This window comes from Hydra vulgaris, chromosome 13 (assembly GCF_038396675.1).
Source record: "Hydra vulgaris chromosome 13, alternate assembly HydraT2T_AEP".
In the NCBI taxonomy this organism is placed as follows: domain Eukaryota; kingdom Metazoa; phylum Cnidaria; class Hydrozoa; order Anthoathecata; family Hydridae; genus Hydra; species Hydra vulgaris.
In genome coordinates this window covers 33,849,311-33,866,785 of record NC_088932.1, presented here as the reverse complement: position 1 = coordinate 33,866,785, position 17,475 = coordinate 33,849,311, and positions in this window count along the sequence as shown.

Sequence of the window (17,475 nt, the reverse complement as noted above, 5' to 3'; positions counted from 1 at the left end):
AAATATGAAACACCCTAGCTATCACTGTTGACCTGTATACAATCCTTTTTCATTAAAAAACTTTATTAAAATACTAATACTATTACTTAAAATACATTATCTGATGCCAAAATGACAATACTGTCCTCCAGTTATATTGGTAACAGGTAAATAAGACTTCGTTTGACGCAGAGTGCGTGGATCCTAAGGTAATTCAGAAAACAGTTTACGTGAAAAATTTTATCAAAGATGATAAAATGGCATCCGTTATAGCACACTTAACTGCCAACTGTATTCAACAATTTTTTATTTCTTTATCATTATTATCATTACTTGTTTTTGAATCTGATTACTGGTCATCTTAAAGATGATCTGATGTTACTTTCTGAATCAGAAGTTGTTAAATTATTGTTAGAGTTCACTTCATAATCAATATTTGTTGTTTTTACTCAACATCAGTTCAACATTTACTCAACATTTTGTTCAAAAGCTTGTTATCAAAGCTTGACTTTTTTTTTAATTTATAATAGCCTAATATTATTGTTTTGTTTACTAAAGCTGGAATATATTTTAAAAAAATAATGCAGATTTATAATAAAGATTAACGAAAAATCATTCTTTTATTTACAATATGATATAACATTGTAATATAGTTTTAACAATATTGTTATAGTTACGCATGTTTTAAAAAAAAATCTATTTTTTTTATTTGAGTCTAAGAATATATATATATATATATATATATATATATATATATATATATATATATATATATATATATATATATATGTATAATATTATATTGAATTTTATGACTATACTTTATATTTTCAAGTATAGCTAAAAGTATAGTATATGATTATACCAATGTTATGATCATATAGCTTTTATAATTTATAGGCATTAACTATATTTATACTTTAAAATATCAAGTATAGATATAGTCTATATCTACAAATTATTTATACAATTTTACATTGAATATATTATAGATTCAATATAAAATTATATATATAATTTATATTGCACTAGCAGTAGGCAACCCGTAATACGGGTTTTTAGTAAAAAAAATATTAATAACAGTTTAATTTTTATTTGTTTTCTTTAATGAAATATAAATTTACTATTACTTTTTTAGTTGTGCTTACTTTTATTTTTCTTGGCTTCTTAGTTAAACAAAACTGTAAGCTTCATTAAAGATACAGTTAACCATTTGTTCCGCAACGTGCGAGCATTAAATGCGCAAATCACAACAAAATCGTTTTGTTAAAATATGACTTAAATTACATGCATAGATCATTCAAGTCTTATTTGGAAATTAAAAAAGAAAAAAAAAGTAGAAGTAAATAAATTATTAATAACAATTTAATTTTTATTTGTTTTCTTTCACGAATTATAGGTTTAATAATGTTTTTTTAGTTCTGCTTACTTTTATTTTTGTTGGCTTCCTAGTTCAACTAAATTGTAAGCTTCATTAAAGATACAGTTAGCCTTCACTAAACTTCATTAAAGATACAGATTACAGTGAAGTTTAATTCGCAACGTTCGAACATTACATGCGCAAATCACAACAAAATCGTAATGTTAAAATATGACCTGATTTATGTGCATAGATCATCCAAGTTTTACCTTAAAATTGCGAAAAATTGTTTAGGTAAAATATCCGGAATATATTTTCCCTTTTCTTTCTCTTAACTTTACTTTTAACTGAGTAGTTTCTAATTCTTTTTAAGCTGTTGTTTATTTTTCTAAGAGTAATGAGCTAAGCTTAAAAAATAAATATTCACAAAAATTATACCTTAACTTGTGTGTTAATATATAACTTGTCAACTTGTATGAAATAAATTCTTTTATTCAAGAACGCGATTGCTTTTACTCAACATTTTTGAAGTAATTGTTAAACTTTACGTGAATACAAATTTGAGCAAAATCGATAAGTGTATTCACATAAAGGTGAGCAATTAGTCGCTATTATTAATTAGTAAGAGCGCTGAGTAAAAGGAGTTGATTTTTTTATTCACTCAGCATAATGAGCTGAAAAGATTATAAAACAGATGTTAAAACCATATAAAACATTTGTAAAAAGTTTATTGAAACTTGTGTTTACTTTTTTTTTTAACAAATTTTTACATGATATGTAATTAAATGTGCAACAAAAGTATATATATATATATATATATATATATATATATAAACCCTTTATAAAACTTATTTCATTTCTACAAATAACCTTTTTTTAATTGTAGACAAAAAAATTTAATTATCCCGCCGGACCTTCGACCTCTGTATGAAGGGTATTGGCCATCCCATCTAAATAATGGGTGGTCAGTCCCCTCATACTGAATCCACCTCTGAAATGACCGATGGGTCAAAGGTCCGGGCATCTTTTGCCAAAAGACTTTATAATCTTCATACGTAAGTTCTAAAAATATAAATAAAAATTAATATATTTTTTTAACCTTAACTTTTAATTTAACTGATGGAGCAAAATCAAAGTTAAAAAAAATGTATTACTTATAATTAAGCAAATATTATAGCAATTGAGAACTTATAATTACCGTTTAGTGTTTTATCTAAAAAAACATTAAATTTTCTTCTTGCTTGCTAAAAGATAAAAAAAAACACAATCAAAAGACATTTTAAAAGAAATTTTAACTTTGTCATTTGACAACTCATCTAGATGGAAAAAATTTGTTAATACATGAATATTTAAATTTTTTTTACATAGTACATGTATATAAGGACATAACATAAGTGCATTTTCATAATCAAAATTTAAAAAAATAGTAAAAAAATAAGTTGTAAAGACTTTATCAAAATATTATTAGTTTATACTAAATTAAGTACAGAAAGCGTAACTTTTCAACTCGCCTTTAAAGGAGAACTAAAAAAAAATAAATAGGAAACTTAACCAACAATTAAAGATTCTAAATATTAATAGGCTAATTTTCAAAATAACAGTCTAGTGAAATCTTTAATATATATATATATATATATATATATATATATATATATATATATATATATATATATAGTATATACTAGTATAAACACTTATCTAATTTTTCTTACTTCTGCACAATGTTTTACCATCTGTAGGTTCATCAGGAAGAGTTCATCCTGATGAACCTACTAATGGTGAAACACAGTGAAGAAGAAAGAAAAAATTAGATTGCTCTGTTCTTTAGGAATATTAAGCACTCTGTTTGTAGAATACACTAACATTATAAATATATATATACATATATATATATATATATATATATATATATATATATATATATATATATATATATATATATATATATTAAATATATGACCAATCAAGTATATTTATATATATAACCAACAATTGTCGATATATAGCTTTAGTTATATATAAAATATATTCTTGCTTACCAAGCTGTTGTTTAGATCAAAAAATAGAAAAAACGTTTTAAATTCAATTTATTTTCAAAAATAATTGAAAAAAAAAATCACAATAATAAAATATGAATTAATGAGTTACCATTACTTAAATTTGATCCAGAAGCAACTAAAATAAATTATCAAATAAAAAGTTTATTTATATAATCTTGACAATAATGTTGAAATAAACAATATTTATTGCTTGAAAAGTTAAGTTACTAATGTAATTCAAGTATATTAAATAAATGTACAAAGTTACCTCTTGTGGCTGGTGCAACTAAAGTTATAACTAAATTAAAAATTATTAAATAAAAAAGCTATTTTATCTATCTTATCTATTTTATCCTTATGATTAGGCTAAAATAAACAATATTTATTGATTCTTTTTAAAATAAAATAAAAGACATTACTATTTGCTGATGCACCAGCTGATGCTGCCACACCTAAATGACAAAATTTAATAAAATAAATAAAACATATTCAATGATATAAAAGAATATTCAAAAGAAGCTCTTATATCTACAAAATCTTAGTCTTTACTGAAATCTATCTGTCTGTCTAAAAATAAAAATTGAAGTAAAATTACAATAAAATAAAAATGCTAATGCTACATTCGTACTCTAATAAAATCCTAATATATATGATCGAATATAAAATCTAAATAAAATAATAAATGATAAAACTTACTTAAGTCGCTGTCAGCTTGCCTGTCTAAAAATATTTTTATTCTCAGTAATCCTAATCTATAATCTATAAATAAACTTACTAATAAACTATAAATAAATTTGAACTAGTATAAACTCTAAATAAGCTTACTAGTATAAACTATAAATAAACTACTATATACTATAAAAACTAATATAACCTATAAACACGCTACTATATAGACTAATATAAACTATAAATAAACGAATATAACTATGTTACTAATATAAACTATAAATAAACTACTTTACCTATATACTTTCTAAAAAAGCCTTCAGCTTCTTCAAACTGCTATAAAAAATGAAACAATACTTGCTTAAAATGTTCTAAAAAGACTGAAGACAAAACTGAAATACTCTACTAAAAAAGAAACATTGTACTAAAAAAAAACTATTTTACCAGTCATTTTAGTTCTAACTTCTTCTAAAATAAAACAGGCTATAAAAAATAGAAAAATAAAAACAACAAACATTAAACAAATTTTAGTTTTTAAATAATAAACAACATCAATTCCACTTAAAACTTAAAATTTATCAGCTCTAATCGGCTTGCAGACCTTGCTTGAAAGACCGCGTGGAGTAAAGAAACGCTTTTAGAAAAGCCTAGAAATCTCTATTAAAATCAAAAGTGAAACGACACTAACACTATTAAATTACAGTATTCATATTTAGATTAGATAAAGTACGTTATTCATATTTAGTACTAAAAAAATTATTTTACCCGACATTTTAGTTCTAACTTCTTCTAAAAAGTAAAAACAGGCAATAAAAATTAGAAAAATAAAAACAACCAATTAAATTGTTATTTTAAGCAATGAACATTATCAATTCTTCTTGAGAATAAAAGTATATCAGCTCTAAATTGCTTGTTGACCATACTCAAAAGACCGGATGAAACATATAATCGCGCATATAAAAGTCTAGAAACTACTTAAAATCTAAAAAATGGTGTATTTTACAGAATACAGAACCGTAATTAATAATATGAACAATATCTATGCGCACTATTCCTTAGCGTATTATTATTTAAAAGACTAAAAAACAAAATAAATAGTTTCACTTGTTTTTTTATTACTTTGTTAATTAATTATATTGTTTTACAAAATCTTTATTAGTGTTATAAATATTGAATAAATTGCTTTTTAAAAAAAATGAATGTAATATTAATTTAAAGCATATATTCAAACACTTATATGATAAAATCATTAAATTTTGTTGTTAAACCGTCACAACATTGACATCGATCTATCGATGTGTCATTGCGCTTGAAAAGCTAGCTTTATGTGTTTTTACGACAGCGAACCGCTATCCAAAAACTATCTTTGGTGTTGTGTTGGCAAAACTATAGTGCGTTGCCATGTATTTACCGAAGCTGGATGCCTATTTAATAACGCATTTCCAACGAGGCGTTTTGCTATTCTCCTGTCGACGGCGGTCGGCCAACACAAAATGGATAACAGTTCTTCAACAGTTAGCCAGCAGCGGCAATCTGTATCAGCATTCCCAGAGGGCCAGCAGTGGCATACAGGCTCCATCTTTACGCATCACGGTCAGCATAAAGCATATTTGCTGGGTATTACATACTTATCGCAAAATTTTTCTGTTTCTTCATTTTTGTCACAAAATTAGTTTTCGCTAAATTTTTCAAAAATAATGAAGAGTTTTGTTGTATGTTGAGTTATGTGTGTGTTGCAAGCATAAATTTTGCATTTTATATATTAAATTTGCAATCATTTCTTTGGGCAATAATTAAAAGTTAAGGATCATTTCTTTAGAAAATATCAGCCACTTTTATTAAAAAGAGATAAAGACTGCGGTGTGTTACGCCAAACATCGGTCTGTGGTTTTCTTTACATTGAACCAAGTTACTTGACATAAATTTTTAATAAATAGTGAAACCAACTAATATTATCAAGTAAAATGAAAGATAATAAGTATCAACAATTTTAATAATAAATTGTTGTTGTATTACTTCTGAAAATGTAAAATAATTGTACTATGTTTCCTAAGTCTGTTATACTTTGCTTATATATACTAATAAACTCATTCAAGCATATATATATATATATATATATATATATATATATAATTATATATGTGTGTGTATATATGTATATATATATATATATATATATATATATATATATATATATATATATATATATATATATATATATAAACATACAGTGGCGACAGTATAAATATTACACTTTTGATATCAAGTTTCATGTTTTTATAGCTTTATTATAGCTGTTATTATTTATAGCATCAACAATGTTTACTTTTTTGAACGAAACTACTTATTAGACATTTATAACTACGAAAATTGCTTGTTTGGAGCATTTTGGCAGTTGCGTTTATATTTTTGAGTTTATTTTAAATGGTACACATTTACATTTTTTTTAAATAGAAAATCATTATACTTAGTACTTTTAAGGTAAACTTGTAATTTATTTTGCAAAAATCATGTTCTTTTAATTATGTAAACAATACGTACGCAAGGAGTTGCGTTTTTGGAAAAATGTGCTTTGGACTGACGAGTCTAAGTATAATTGCTTAGTATAATAGACAGAAAACAATAAGTTGGTCGTCCCCAAAACCAAGATCTTAGTCCTCGGTACAACCTAAAGACTGTAAAACTGTGGTGGCATGGTGATTGTTTAGGGCAGTTTTTCATGATGTGGCGTGAGACCGTTGTATAGAATTCGAGGAATCGATCAACACATGTTCGAAGAAATACCAGAAAACGTCATGTTGCCTTATGACGAGGAAAATTTATTTATTTGTAAGTATTTATTTAAAATTGCGTAGCATAAAAATGAATTTCACAATTTTTTCTTCAATATTTATCCGGAGTATTATTCGCTTAGGTTTAAAAAATTATAAGTGGGAGATGTACCGACAGTGAATTGCTTACAAAGGAAGGTTGAGGCTCTTAATTTGCTGAAATACTGCAAGATGAGAGTATAGGGGTGCTGTACAGAATGTTATATAGTGCGTAGGATCTATACATTTGAAGTATGTTTAACTGAGTGTAACCAATCTTTGTAAGGCGTTTTAGTAAGTAGGATTTAGTAGGTATGGTTAAGGCTCTTAATTTGCTGAAATACTGCAAGATGAGAGTATAGGGGTGCTGTACAGAATGTTATATAGTGCGTAGGATCTATACATTTGAAGTATGTTTAACTGAGTGTAACCAATCTTTGTAAGGCGTTTTAGTAAGTAGGATACTGACTTAATGGTATTATGAACTTTTATTCATTGCTTATCCAAGTTAAGATTTTTGTTTATTAGGATTCCAAGGTACTTTTAGCAATCAACTGATTCAAGGTTAGAGTTTAAAAGAATTGGAGAAGGAATTGCAACTTGATTAGGGTGACGACTCTATCGATAATGTTTTGCACTTTAAATAATTGAGTTTCATGCCATTAACAGTAGCCCAGTTCGCTACGCTATTCACAATAGATTCAGGTAGGTTTTTTGCATCTTAGTCACAACTGATGTTAGTTAATATATCATCGGCGTATTTTTTTTAGGTTTGTCTCAGGTGGTAAAAAATCATTCTTATCATGTATGAATAATATAAATAAAATAGGTCCAAGAACGCTACCTTGAATAACTCTAGCTTTAATACATCTCCACTCGGTTACATGCTCAATTGTTTTTACTCTTTGACGACGGTTGTGTAGGTAGCTCGCAATCCATGATAAAGTTTTAAGAGTAATTTTTGGGGATCAACTATATCAAAAGCTTTAGAGAAATCAAAAAATATGGCGAATATTGACAATTTATTGTCTTTAAAGTCTATTGTCTATTAAAGTCTTCTATTACTTGAATTATAGCATCTATTGTGCTATGTCCAGGGAGGAACCAAAACTTCTAAATTGTGGCCAATTCCCTAATTATCCTTTGGTTTGGAAACTAACAAGACAACGACCCCAAGCCCATCGCAAAAGGAATAAATGATAGTTTTTATTCTAAAACTTTGCCAGGTCATCAAAGTATTAAAATTAACTGTGGAATATTGCAAATATACAAAATATTGCAACGCAGTGTTGTAATAAGGTTCTACAGCATTTTTGACGACTTTTAGAAGCTATTACATATATTAGTATAATATATAAAATAGCTTGAAGAATTTTCTAGAGTTGAGTTTTCTGGAATTTCCAGCAGTAGTGAACCTTCTGATGAGCAGTAGTGAACCTTCTTATGATCTTGCATATATAGCAACTTCCCATGTAACATTTTAACATTGGCTCACTGCTGGCCCAACGCGGACAAAAATAGTGGCCCAGTGCTGGCTGCCGGAATTGGTCCTGTATCGTTTTGATTATCGGGCCAGAAGCGGCAAAAAGCACTTAACTTGCGCTGGGTTGACAGTAAAACTAGCATTGGACCAAAAGCAATATTTGCAGAAGGCCGTTAGTAAAACTTGTGTTACGTCGATATTAAAAATTGAGTTGGGCCGAGGGTAAAACTGGCATTCTGCCATTATAAAGCTGGCATTAGGCTGATAGAAAAAAATTCTCTTTAATTTTTTAGTTTTATTCACATTTATCAAACTAAGTAACTCTTGCGAAATTTAGTAGTATGATAGTAGTAGTAGGAAATAAATTAACCAATAAAGTTATTAAATTTAATAAAACTCAATGTTTTAATTACAAAATTAAATAATATTAATATAACAATATAGTATTTTCAAGGTAATAACTTAGCAGTCTGTCTATTTTTTGATTTTTCATATCGTCGTTTGATGATATAGTAAGTTGGAATTCTTTGCGACCAAGACGCCATCCGTCCGAGGTCAAAAAACAGCTCCAAAAAAAACGAGAAACCGGTCAAAACCGATAAACCGAAAGGATCCAAGAAAAAAAAAAGTCCCGAGTAAAAAAAAGAACGACGTCACGCGCCTGCGCAGAAATAAAATAAAGGATAAGGTGTAAAAAAATTTTTATATAAAAAAACTGTTACAATTAAAAATTATTCTGTTCCCTGAAAATAGGGTAGTGTTTTTTCACGAAATTCTCAAACGTTATGTTTGGGTGACGTTTTTTTCCAAAGGTGACGAAAGAATTATATATATCGAATTCTTCAATGAATGTTTTGTTATATATTTTTGACATTTCCACAACGAATATTGCTTCTTCAACTGTCAAAACAATTTTTTTCACCAGACAATTTGAATTTTCAATCATTGTATTAGTTTGCTAAAAATTAAAAAATTTATTCATAATAATATTTTCAAATTTATTCATAATAATATTTTCAATTTAAATTAAATGGGGGGAGCGTCACATATCCACTCTTCTGTTTCTTCTGGTTGTTTTTCTTCTTTTAAGTTTTTTAGTTCCAGTTTCAGGCGTTTTTCATAAATAAGACCTCGGAGAGGTCTTATTATTTTTTATTGAGGTGGTTTAAATTCGTAAGCTGGAGCGTTACATTGCCAAACATCATCATTATTATTCATTTTTTATATCTAAAAAAGAATGTTAGTATAAAATTGTATAAAAAAAGAGGAATAAAAAAAATAAGGAATAAAAAAAAGACAAAAATGTGATTAAATATATATTTCTAAAATAAAAAATACAAAAGTTATTTTTTTCGCAGTTCACACAACTGACATTTTCCACAATTTTGTACGCAGAAATAACGCTTATTTGCTAACTGCGAATGCATCATTGCTTCTTTTTGAAGCCGAAAAAAGTAGGGATACATTGCTGTAAAAAAAATAGGATTAATAAATAAAAATTTGATTTTTTTTAAAAAAAGAAAAAATATACCTTTTATTTGTTGACGTACTTCTTTTGGTACTTTTGTTTTTTTAGCGTAACCATAGTTTTTCATTTTTTTCTTTTTTCTAGCTATAAATATAAAATAACATCATTTCTATGTACATATTGATGAGAAATAATATAATAATATTGCTCTAAAGCCCAACGAATATAATTTTTTAATAAAATATAAAAATGATCATATTGTGTATTATTTAAAAAAGGTAGAATATAATGTGAGTTAAAAATTTTAACGGTTATATATATATAAAAAGCTTGATCGAAAAAAAATTCCTAATTTTTCTGTATAAGAATCGAGGTCCAATTTCAGTTGTCTTGTAAAAAGTTTGAGTCCAAATAATATATTTATCCGAATCGTAATATTCAATAGGAACTACTTTGGCTAGTTCTTTTAAAAATGTTTCCATTTCAACTTGTATTCTTGCTAATCCCATTTTTCTTTTGCATAATTGTTTTAACGTAGATACTTTTTCATACTTATAGTTTAGTCTTGTTTGTAGTCAAAACCATACCCATTTGTGATAATGCATGTTGTATTCTTCAAAACTTTTTCTTTGCATTTTTGGTTCCATTTTTTATTAGTTTAGCTATAAATATAAAATATTATTTTTGTAATGTATAAAATTATTTTCAATAATATATACTAATATTGATCTACTGCCCACCGAGCATATTTTATAATACAATTAAAAAAAATGAAGTTCATCATCTTTAATAAAAGGATTTAAATAGTGGGATCTAAATAATCGGTGTAATTAAAATATAATTCTTCTTTGTATCCAAAAAAATGAATTATGATTGTTTAAGAAAGTCAATTCATAACTAATAAAAAAAAAATCCTCAAAACTGAACCGAGGATATAAAAATCCAAGCCGATCTTTTAATAATTCTAATTCAATTTTAGTTTTTCTGATAGCTAATTTTCTCTTACATAATTGTTTTAACGATTTTATGTCTTGATCCATGTTATTTTTTGATTCAATTATAAACCAACTGACAATGTGGATGAACTTGTATTCGTTAAAGTTTTTGCTTCTTTCGTAATTTTGCATTTTTATTAGTTATCTAAAAAAATTGATTTACAATATCAACACGAATAAAACAAGGTTCAGTAGTATAAAAATATTGATGTTTGGCCCAATTTATATATTCCATTATTAAATGATATAGTTTTTTCATTAAATTTATTTCTAATTGTTTACGTGGATCAGCAAAATACGATATTTCTGTAAAAAGTAAATGAAATAAATTGTAAAGATAACGTCTTTGAAGATGAAAAAATAATAAATGTTTCTTTTTTTTGACATTCCATTCGAAAAAGATGTATTTATGAAAGGTGTAAAACAATAATCTAATATTATCTTTATTTTTCCATTTAGAGAGTGGTAGTTTGGTTTTATCGAATACAGAAATGATTTTATTTTGTAACTGTTCCAACTCAAAACGAATTCGTTGATGTGCTAAAGTTCTTTTACATAAATCTTTCAAGGTGATTTTAAATTGATTTTCAAGAGTAAATTTGTTGATGTTATCTAATCTTTCGTTATCGTAATGAAAAACATAATAAGAAAAATGTCGCTCATTTGTTTAAAACCAGATGAGTATTTCTTCTTCAAATTTTTTAATGTGAGAATGAATGTTTTGCAAATAAAGGCAACGATCTCTTATGCTTTTGTCGTTTTTGTCCACTTTTTTGACTTTTCTTTCTCGTTCCATTAGTCGTTCCATTTGTTTTCCACGTTTATGCTGAAAGTAGTGAAATGAAGTAAATTCTTTTTGAAGTATGTAACTAATATTACCCCAGTTGCTGCCCATTTTTTTAATTAGTTGTCTAAAAAAAATTACAAATAGTTAAAAAAATACAATTAAAAATAATTTTGGGAAACAAGTTTTTAGAGGAATTCAGGTTCTTGACCACATTCAGGTGCTTCAGGGGGTTCACCATTAAGAAAATGATAATAATTTAAAAGTTCTTCTTGTTTGGCTCCTACGACAGCACTTGAATAAAATGTGTTGGACGGAGAGTAAACAGGTGGTAAATCTTTCACTACGCTTTCTTCATAAGTAGGTAGACGTGGTATTTGATTTTTATATTTATTGACAATATCCATTCGATGAATAGCTTTGCATAATACAAGTAAATATTCTAATTTGCTTTCTAATGATTCGTAAATATGACCTTGTTCGTTTTGTATAATGTTGTCTTTAAAGTACTCTACAATATCCAAACCATTTTTTAAAGTTTCTTTGATTCCAAATGGTATTTTGAGCATGAATTTGATAGATTTCACGTTGGCAATGGTTAGTTCCAGACTGATTTCTCTGAATATTTCTATTGTATTCATTTTTATTATTTAATCTAAAAAATAAGGTATAACAATGATAGATAAAAAAGTAGAAATACATATCAAAAAAAAATTTTTTGTACATAAAATATATTATAGAATAGTAATCGTAATAAATAAATTATTATTAAAAATAAATTGTTTTAGTTCTTCGTGCGAAATGAAATTGTTGAATCCAACAGCTACATTATATTCTTCGGTAGGTTTATCAAAAGAACTAGCGTCTAAACTTTGGAGATAATTATCATTCGTAATAGTGCGAGCAAAAAATTTATCTTTATCTCTCAAGGTACAAATGATTTTTTTGGTAAAAGGCCATTTTAAAGCATCATCAAGGTCACCTCGTAATAATTGAAAGTAAATTGCTAGATTGTTTACGTTGGTACTTCGAGTATAAATTTTTATACGATAACGATAACTTTCTGATGTGAAAATGGGTTCTGAATAAAATGCTTCATCTCATAGTACTCTGAGATTCATTTGATCCAGTTTGATGATTTGCGTGTCTTTAAAGATGTGTTGTATTACCTTTACTTCTTTGGGTTGTTGAATTGTTTTTTTTAGTACTAAGAATTCTGTGCTGCTTTCTTCTACGATTTGATTAAGTTTTGTTATTTCTTGTTTGTGATTTTGTACATCTTCTTGATTTGTTAACATGTCATAGGTAAGTTTTTTTAATTCTAGCATTTCTTTGTTGGTTTCTTCCAAGGTTTGTTGTAATTTAGCATTCTCTTCTTTTAGATTTTTAATGCTGTTCATGTTGTAGTTGAATGCAAGATTTAAATAGTTTAAGTTTGTTTTACCATCTTGAATAATTTGCTCCATATGTTGATGTTGTTGATCTTTATATTGACAAAAACAAATAACAGAGTGTTCGTTGTAATCTTTATCATCTACTTTGGTATTACAAAAAAAGCATATTTTTTGTATGTCTAGAAATTCATAATCACATTCGTGGTTTAACAAATCTTGTACCTTTTTCTTACAAGTAAAACATTCGTGTGAGAATTGCTCTGTAGAACAATCTTTTTGATGATCCATAAGTTTTTTTGCAGTAAATTCTTTGTCACAAAAACAGCATGGATATACGTTGTCTGCCATTTTTTTAATTAGTTAAAAAAATTTTTAATCATTATAAAAAAAAGCACAATAATAAAAAAAAATGCACCAGCCTTTTTTTAATATAAAAGAATGAATAAATAAATAAAATGACTCAATAGAATAAACAAAAGAATTAAAATTAAAAAAATGTTCATTTCGTTGTCTTTCTGGTCGTTTAAATCGCAAAAAGTCACATTTTCTACTTTTAACTCGTTTTCATCAAATAGATCTCCAAAACCAGGAAACATATCATCTAAATTTTCATCATTATTATTCATTTTTTTTATTTATTTATAAAAAAAAAGATATATTTACAAAAAAAATAATTACAAATTCAGTTCAGGCAAATCGTCCATTTTATTCATAACATCAAGGATATATTGTTCCAAGTCTATTCCATTTAAAATTTCGTGCATTTCATTTTCTATTTGATCTACTTCTTCTATCATTTGCTTTTTCAGTTCATCAATGTAATCTGTATCTTCCATATCTTCTGCTAGTATTTGTTCCAAGTATATTTCGTATTCTTCCTCTGTCATTTCTTCCCATTCCATTAATTTTTCCCATTCCTTTTCTTCTTGCTCTGTGAATAACAAGTCGTGGTAACAAATACTCTCCTCGTTGATATATTCTCCATAACTAAGAGAAATAAAAATGTATAAAAAAAATATAAAAAATAAAAAGTAAATAAAGTGGATATGCTTACCATCCACACTTTTTGATGTATTGTTTCATTTTTATTAGTTAGCTAAAAAAAAGTACAATAAAAAATTACAAAAACAATTATTGCAATATAAAGTGTGTAATTATTTCCATAGTTTCTTTAATATTTTTTATTAGTTCTAGATTATTTTCTTTTGTTGAAATGTCAATAGTCCAATTCCATAAAGCATCATATAAAGCACGAGCTGCTTCGACTTCGGTTCCTTTTTTTTTGATATATTAAAGTTAAAAGTCTCATCATTCTTTCGTTGGTATTATGATAATCACATTGTATACATTCAATTTCACGCTTTTTGTAGCCAAGATATTTCTGCTAAAGTTTGCCATTGTGTTTTCAAATGTGCTGCTGTTTTTAGTTTTATTTGCATAAAATTCATTTTTTTTAGTTTTGCTAAAAAATATTACAAAAAAATAATTAACATAAATAATTGAATATAAATAATTTACATTGATATATTTTATATAAAAGTTCTTTATCTTCCCATGTCGATAAAACAAAATACAAATGTTTTATTGCCAACTTTTTGTTTGGTTGTCTTAGTATAAATATATTTAAACGTTTTTTATTTTATCAAATGTTTTAATGTAATTCTTATTGATTTTTTTTATTTCGCTTCTTTTAAAATTTAACAAAAACGCCAATTGTTTTTATTCGGGATGGAGTTGTTTTGTGGTTTGATTTATAATTTCTTTAATTATTTTTTTCTATTATATATAAAATAGTAATATAATTGTATATAAAAATATTAATGTATATAAAAAATATAAAAATAAAAAGAAAACTATAAATTTTATTTTCTAAAAAAAATATTTACAAAATAATATAAAAACTATAAATTTTCTGGATCTGGACTCTCTAAAAAAAGACAAAGAGAATATTAAAAAAATATTTATACTTTTTTTATAAATAAAAAGTATCAAGTTAAACTTACGAGGGGAGTAGTCCTAATGCGAAGGACCTATTTCTCTATTCAGTAGTGGATACCGGCTTTCTAAAAAAAAGTTAGAGGGAAATATTTAAAAAAATGTATTTATTTTTTGTTAATAAAAAAAGGAGTAAAGTTAAACTTACTACGAGTGTGAAAAGGTCTATTGTCCATTACTTTTCTTAAAACTTGGCGAATATTAGTTAGTGTTAATAATTCTTGATCTATAAGAAAAAAATAGTATTATAAAAAAATAATATTTTCAATTTTATACGTAAACCATAAAACAATTACTTCTTTTTGCATTGTAGGGGAAGACTTGGTTAAACATTTTTTTTAAACCATTTTGTATGATATAGAGTTGATCAGAGAGGCTATCATTAAATACTTCGTATTCAATTTTGTTTATAGTAATATAATTCATTATAACTAAAAAAATAGGTTTATTTAGAAATAAATACTATATTATTTTTTTTTTGTAATATATAAAATAGTTATAAATATAAAAATATCATTTTTTTATAAAATGCCTAAAACATGGTATACTCCTAGATCATTAAACACTGTTAATATGGCGCGTACAAAAACAGCAGTTCCTAGAACAAAAAAAGCAGTTCAAACACAAACAAGTACAAAACAAAGTTCAACATCAACACAGACTGAAAGTCAGTATTTACCGAGCAATTGTAAAAGAATATTATCTTGTTTACGAAGAACAAATAACAGATATAAAGATAATAAAACAAATCGTAAACTTGAAAGAGTTGGTGAAAGAATAAAACGCTGGGTTCATACTGCTGAATCCTATGTCGATATTAAACATCAATTAAAAGAAGCAAATATAAGACGAAAAAATAGACAAAAATAAACTATAATTTATTAAACTTTTTAAAAATTGATTAATAAAAAATAAGTTTCTTCTTTCGTTATCGTATTTTCTCCGATTTTTATTCTTTTTTTTTTTCTACAAAAAACAAAATAAACTCTTAAAATAATTATATTTTTTTTATAAAAAAATTATAAAAAAAACAACTTACTTTTTTATGAATTTTTTCTTTAACAATAGTTAAATCTAATGGTTGTTCTGTAGTTTTATTTTTTATTTCCAAATGAACTTCTTCTTTGTCGTATATTTTAAAGCATTCATCATCATCGTCTATCAGGATGATTTCATTTTTGCTAAATTCCAAATCTTGTTCGCTCATTTTAGTTGAACGTTTTATAAAGCGTGTTCTAGCCATTTGATTTTGTTAATAAAAAAACACGCTTTTTATGTATAAAATTTAATCTCTACAGATTAACGCGAAATAAAAGCTAAAGTGACGTAACTTTATGAAATGAAAAGAAAATGCTGTGTCATGCTAGTTAAATTTAGAAAGTTTTAATACCGCTTTTATGAACAAGATTAAAAGAGATTAAAATACGGAGTAAACAACTTTTTAAAAACTCTGCGAAGAAAAAAAGAAAGTTTAAAAGGTTCAATGTAAACAGGGGGCGCTAACACCGCTCACTGATGTAATGTCTAGAAAGTTTAGAAAGTTCATAGAGGTCACAGGACTGCTAAAAGATTTATTTTTTTCATCAAAAATCGAGAGCTCATTCTAGACCTTATCATTCTTTAATTGGTAAAGGACGAAAACGTATACTTAGAAAACGTGGTAAAGGTATCCTTGGTAACCTATTAGGAGGTATTCCCTTAATTGGTGGTGTATTTAAAACTATATTTTAATCGGATTTAATCTCAACTCTGTAAAAACGTTTATTTACTAAAATGAATTCAAAAGTGTGTAAACATGTTAAAAGAAAGACGCATATAAAAAAGTATTGCGAAAAATGTTTTGTTCTAAAATTTCGACAACACGTGCAAGAAAATTTAAAACAATATCAACGGTTGTTTGAAGACATGAAAAAACACAAGGACGATGAGTTAAAAAATTTACGAACTGATACTAGTGCGATTGGTGATTATATTCTGACTTATGAGTATAAAAATAGTATTATCGAAATCATATCCGGCGACAAAAAAAATGGACGCACGAAAACATCCACTTTTTTTGGCGGTTTTATTTTAGATTTTAAAGTTGTAAATAAAATATATTGCATATCTCATATAAATGAGGGTGTGTTTTATGTCGGTAATAAAATACCGAAAATATATTGATAAAAAAAATAATGGTGTTTTTTCTGTTTCTTTAATGGTGTTTTTTCTGTTTGTTTTTTTAAAAAAAGTACTATAAATTTGGTTTTTTTGAAATAAAAAATTCATTTGAACAAAATTTATTAAAAAAATGGAGTTTAAAACTTGTTTAAACGAGTTTTATAAATCGATTAATAATTTAGAAACTTCTTCCTTTACAACGGATGATAGTTTAAAACAAGTCCAGGGTAATTTTAAATTATTTTTTCGTTTGGATGGAAGTAAACAAATCAAAGTAACTCGTTTTAATAATAAAGCCCATATTGATTTTACTTTTGATGTAAACAAACACGAATTTGA